Consider the following 6,365-nt stretch of genomic DNA (forward strand, 5'->3'; position numbering starts at 1 on the left):
AACATTTTTCTCAGAAATGGCCTTTATTTCTGTTCATAGAAATTTTTCCTTTTATAAAACTTGAAAAGCCCATAATTATTCTGTAGGCAGGTTTGCTTTACAAATGTATTTCTGCTGATATAAAAATCTGGAGGCCATAACATAATTAATATACTAATCATCCTGTCTCCTCTGAACTGAAACATAAGATCATTTATTTTTAGCCACTCACTGTACTTTTTTATTTTTTTCTATGTGTAGCCATGTATTGGATTGGAAAATCGATTACATAAGCAAAAAGTTTGTACTTCAAACAACTTTTTGCTGGCTTGTTTTATTTGCTAAACCCACACACTCATACTTCCTCCAGTACTTCCCCTCCAAACAAAACTGTCATCAGCCAGTAAAGTGCAAAAATATTCGCAACATTTTCTTGGGAAAACAGTTCAACAGACAAAAGTTTCAGTCCTACATCTGGATTTGTGAAGGTGCCTGGAGTCTGCTGAAGTGGATTGGGGCCTAACAAATCTTACTGTCTGGAAATTTCCCATTTTTCAAGTCCACGTTTCTTTTCTGAATTCATTATTCCTAATTATGTCAGGGTTTAAGTGTGTCACCATGGGCAAACAGCAGACTAAGTCCTATGTTCCTGGTTATTGGAAGCTCCTGACTCAAAGCAATGAGACGCAATAGTGAAATACATAATTCTAAGGTTTACTGATTTGTCTTCTGTTTACCCTTTCCCATAATACTAAAACAAGGGGAGATAAATTAAAATGCAAATTTTCCCTTCCTGAGCCCTCCCTGACCCCTATCCCAGCAGTGATGCCATTGCCTGAAGGGAATATCTTTGGTCTGACCTTTTGAAACCATCTGACCCCCCCCAGGGTCATCTTTACCTGTAAGTCTATCCTTAACCCATTAGGACATCACTTCCGGAATGGTACTTGGGACTGACCTTCTGAGTATCAGTATTCTTGGTTTTTTTCTATTCTTTGTATTCAGGTTGGGTGTGACATTATGGTGGTAATTTTTTATATCAATCCAGAGACAAATTAATGGGGATTTCAGGGTTGGGCCCTATGTGTTTCTCTCTCTCTATATATATAGAAAGAAAGAGAGACCTACCTATACTGTACTTGTCTAAACTTTTCAAATGTAAACACTGGATTTTCTTTTCTTAAACTGCCTGGATACTTTTCCTTAGTAAAACTGTTTTATTTGCATAATATATTTATTCAGATGATCAGTGATGATAATTTTTCACAACTTTAGAGATGAAAACATTTGTTTATAAATTTTAAAGGGCGTCTATGGTAAACTGAGTTAGAAGTTGGGTGCCTAACTCACATGTTTTTTGAAAATCCTACCTTAGTTTTTCCTGCTAGCTTAATTGTATTCAGTTTTCTAAATTTACGATGTGTCGTCTGCAGGGGGGAATAAAACACTTAAATTATAAGGCCTTGCAAGTATTCAGTTTCAATGTGAAGGGGAAAAAAATCCAAAAAAAGTAGTTCCAGCTAAGCACAGGCTGTAGACTTTGTAATATTCTGTCAACTATTTACCTCACCACATTTCAACTCATAAACATTATTAGCATAGGAACTGACTGTATGAGAACATGTCAAGATATATTTTTTGACTTCTGGAAGTGGAGTGCTTCTGCAGTGCAATAAGTCATTTTATATATCTCCTGATAGCAAATATGCTTCCATTATCAGTAGGGCCTACCAAATTCATGGTCCATTTTGGTCAATTTCACAGTCATAGGATTTTAAAAATTGTTAATTTCAGCTATTTAAATGTAAATTTTGGGGTGTTGTAATTGTAGGGGTCCTGACCCAAAAAGGAGTTGGTTGGGGGATCACAAGGTTATTGTCTGTGGGGTGGGGAGGGGTTGTGGTACTACTACCCTTATTTCTGTACTGCTGCTGGTAGCACCGCTGCCTTCAGAGCTGGGCAGTCAGGGAGTGGCGGTTGATATTGCCACCCTCTCTTCTGCGCTGATGCTGGCGGGGCACTGCCTTCATAGTGGGCACCTAGCCAACAGCTGCTGCTGTTCTGGCTGCCCAGCTCTGAAGGCAGCTCAGAAGTACAGGTGGCAATACTTCAACCCCCCTAAAATAACCTTGTGACCCTCCCCTGTGCAATTCTCTTTTGCGTCAGGACCACCAACTTGAGAAACACTGGTCTCCTCCATGAAATCTGTACAGTATAGGGTAAAAGCACACAAAAGACCAGATTTCACGGGGAGACCAGATTTCACAGTCCGTGATGTGTTTTTTATGGCCAAGAATTTGGTAGGGCCCTACTTATCAGCATTTGGAAAAAAAAGTGATGGTATTTTGCAGTAAGTATAGGTACTACACAATCTCAGTACTCAATAAATTATCAAGCAAACAATGGATTGCCCTTTTTAAAAAACATGTACAGCTCAATAGAGTCCTGATACAGCCTTTTTGCAATACTGGAGATCTCTCTGGTACAGGAGAACCCCCAAATGGCATAAGGTTGGTTTAGCTGGCCCTATGCTAGGTCTGTTCTAACCCCTCAACTTGCGGGGGAGGAGCCTGGGTGGGAGGAGCATGGGTGGGACACAATATGCTCTAGCAATCCCTGGTTGGCAGAAAGGTTCTTGCAGGTCATTGCTGCTGAGGCATATGCAACTTTTGTGAGTAGACAAGAGTTTAGATTTTCAACGATGCCTTTGAGGTTTGGATGCCCAATTCCAAAGGAAAATTTATGAAAATTGGGCATTCATATCCTCTACACTGACTTAAATCTCAGCCATAAGTATAATTAGATCGAGTTTATGAATGGGTAAAACAAGGGATGGAGAGGATAAATAATTTGACTAAAGTAACTCAGCAAGTGAATTAGGAAGGGATCCCAGGATTCCTGACTCCCAGCCTCCTCTTTGAAAGTTGAAACACTAGATTGCACTCACACTCGTCAGAATCCAAATTTCATTATTAGGGGCCATGCTCTACCTTGGACTATTTTATCCTGTTCATGTAATTAGAGCAGAGGAAAGGAAATGCAGGGTCCTGATCCTGCAAGATATTTTGCCCATGCAGAACCCATTAAAGTCAATAAGACTCTCCAAGGGCAGAGATCTGCTTGCCTGGAGCAGTTTGTAGGATTGGCATCTTAGTTCTAATTCATAAAGTCGCCAATTCACTGTTTGTAACCTTAGCAGGTCATTGATGTCCTTGGGTCTGAGTCAGCTAGTTTTGGGGAAAAAGTGGATGCAGAAGCAGCACCTCACTAGAAAAACCCAGATTCTACATGTGAGTCATGTAATTCTGGGAGGATAAATTTCCAAAACAATTTTTTTTTTGTACACACTTCTTTAGAAGGGGAAGACTAGCCACTGTGGTCTTATAGCATCCTCTAGTGAACTATTCTCAGCAACTTCCTTTTCAAGGAAATTGAATGCCATTCTGTTAGGAGGAAAGATGATATGATGGGCTAGAAAGCAAGGAAGGTAGGGAGGAGGGATACCAAATTGTCTTGCTAAAAAGTGCTAATAGCAAGTGATGAGTAAGAGAGAACACAGACTGTTAGGCTAGTGGTTTTGAAATACATAACACAAATAAAAGCATATCGTTTTGTAAAGTAACCTGGGAGTATGATGTGCTAATGACAAGGCACGTGTTACTGTGTGATAAAGAATGCCTCAAAGGTGTTGGAAGTTTGTTGCCTTCAATAACTTAAAAAATTGTTTATCTCACAGTTACACATTGCAGTTAGATGACCTATATTAACTGTATTTTAGGATATTTTAGCTTTTTAAGTCTGCTCTCCTAAGAATACTTAATATATTTAAAATAGTAATAATTGCTTAATGTATATTTGCTTTTATTATAGGCAAGATGTTTTCATTTTAGGAGATAAGACAATATTTTGGAAGCAATTCTCATGGTGTTCACTAGAGTATGAACTAGTATGAAACTGACATAAGTATTATAAGTTAAGTCAATTTAAAGCTATGATAGCATAACCTCCACACAAAGTGAAACAGAAGTGTCTATTTGTAAATATTTTGCTTATGTATGTTTGTAGAGAAGATCTGCTAGACCACTGATGTGCTATAACAGCTACTTATTATGCTAATAAATAACTGTTGCCTTCTGCTCCTCATCTGCTGGAACTTGGACATACCTGTTATCTCATATATTTAGGCCCTGAACCTGCCAATATGCACGTAATTAAAGATAAGCATGTGTGTGTGAATTTCTGCCTGCTCTGGGTCTGAGACTGTGACCAACTTTGTTTTATGTGTAGGGCCCTACCAAATTCGTGGACGTGAAAAACGTGTCATGGACCGTGAAAGCTGGTCTTTTGTTTACTTTTACCCTATACTATATAAATTTCATGGGGGGAGACTAGCGTTTCTCAAACTGAGGGTCCTGACACAAAAAGTGGTTGCGGGGTGGGGGTGGGGGATTTGAAAGTTTATTGTACAGGGAGGGTTATGGTATTACCATCCTTACTTCTGCGCTGCCTTCAGAGCTGGGTGGCCAGAAAGTGGCAGCTGCTAGCCAGGCACATATCCCTGAAAGGAACACCCCATCAGCAGCAGCACAGCATTAACAGTGGCAATACCATACCATGCCATCCTTAATTCTGTGCCGCTCCTGATGGTGGCTCCGCCTTCAGAGCTGGGCTCCCAGTCAGCAGCCACCAATCTCCAGCCACCCAGCTCTGAAGGCAGCACTGCCAGCAGCAGCAGTACAGAAATAAGGGTAGTAGCATAGGTGCCAACTTTCCCTGGTGCCCGTGGGTGCTTGCACCCCCCTGGCCCCCGCCCTGACTCTACTCTTTCCCTGCCCCCATTCCAACCCCTTCCCCAAAGACCCCACCCCAATTCCACCCCCTCCCTGCCCTTATTGGACCCCTCCTCAAATCCTGACCCCAGCCCCGCCTCTTCCCCAAGTGTTCCACTTTCCCCTTCCCTCCCAGCGCTTGCCACACGAAACAGCTGTTTGGTGGCGCAAGTGCTGGGAGCTAGGGGGAAAAAGTGGGCATGCGGCGTGCTCAGGGGAGGAGATGGAGAAGAGGCGAGCTAGGGGGCGAGGCGCTGCCGGTGGGTGCAGAGCACCCACCAATTTTTCCCTGTGAGTTATGAAATTGAGTTGAGAAATATTAGCCTCCTTTCATGACCCATGGAGTCAGCATCTATGGGTAGTAGTACCACATCCCCCCATAATAACTTTGTTACTCTCTCCGCTCCTTTTTGGGTTAGGGCCCCTACAATTACAACACCCTGAAATTTCAGGTTTAAATAGCTGAAATCATGAAATTTACTATTTTAAAAATCCTATGACTTGTTAAATTAACCAAAATGGAGGGTAGGGCCCTATTTACGCGCACGTGGCACCTAGCGCAACCGGCTGTTGATCAGGTCTGCCACATAATATCTCAGTGTAAGCAACAATAAGTCATTTATCTAGTTGATCACCATGTAAAACACAGAATAAAGTCATGGACTTCGACTACACTAATCCCAGTGAATACTGGTGTCAACAGAGCATAGCTGCTGGACAGGGAAATATAATCTCTGGACAGAGTCCCGCTTCAAGCTTGGCCAGCGCCCTGGAGCGCAGTCAGGCGAATTGAAGCATCACGATGGGATTGGCTCTTGCCCCCTTTGCTTTTCCAGCAACGCCAGCCCAGCCGTGTGGCGAGGAGGAGAGAGACTTGCACCTGTCACTTGTTCACACAAGTCAGGCTACGTCCAGACTACCCGCCGTATCGGCGGGTTAAAATCGATTGCTCAGGGATCGATATATCGCGTCTCATCTAGACGTGATATATCGATCCCCGAGAGCGCTTATATCGATTCCGGAACTCCATCAACCCCAACGGAGTTGCGGAATCGACAGGGAGAGCCGTGAACATCAATCCCGCGCGGTGAGGACGGGTGAGTAATCCGATCTTAGATATTCGACTTCAGCTACGTTATTCACGTAGCTGAAGTTGCGTATCTAAGATCGATTTCCCCCCGTAGTGTGGACCAGCCCTGAGTCTCTCCACCACGGTCTGGCAGAGAACAGCTGGACTCAGCTCATGCCTGAGCTCCACCAGTAGGGTGACCAGACAGCAAGTGTGAAAAATCGGGATGGGAGTGTGTGTGTGTGGGGGGGCATAATAAAAAGACCCCAAAATTGGGACTGTCCCGATCTGGTCACCGTGTCCCCCAGGCAAACCACCCACACACGCGCCCCCCCCCCCCATGGGCTGCTGCCGCTCGCACTTGACCCACCCTTTGAACACCCCCCCTCCCCCGCAGCTGTGGGCGGGGCCCAGCTACCGAGACGGGCGGGCTGAGGCCGGAAGCTCCCGGAGCCCGAGCCCCGCCCTGCCAGCGCCCCCGCGCGGCG

Source organism: Gopherus flavomarginatus, chromosome 8 (assembly GCF_025201925.1).
Source record: "Gopherus flavomarginatus isolate rGopFla2 chromosome 8, rGopFla2.mat.asm, whole genome shotgun sequence".
Taxonomy (NCBI): domain Eukaryota; kingdom Metazoa; phylum Chordata; order Testudines; family Testudinidae; genus Gopherus; species Gopherus flavomarginatus.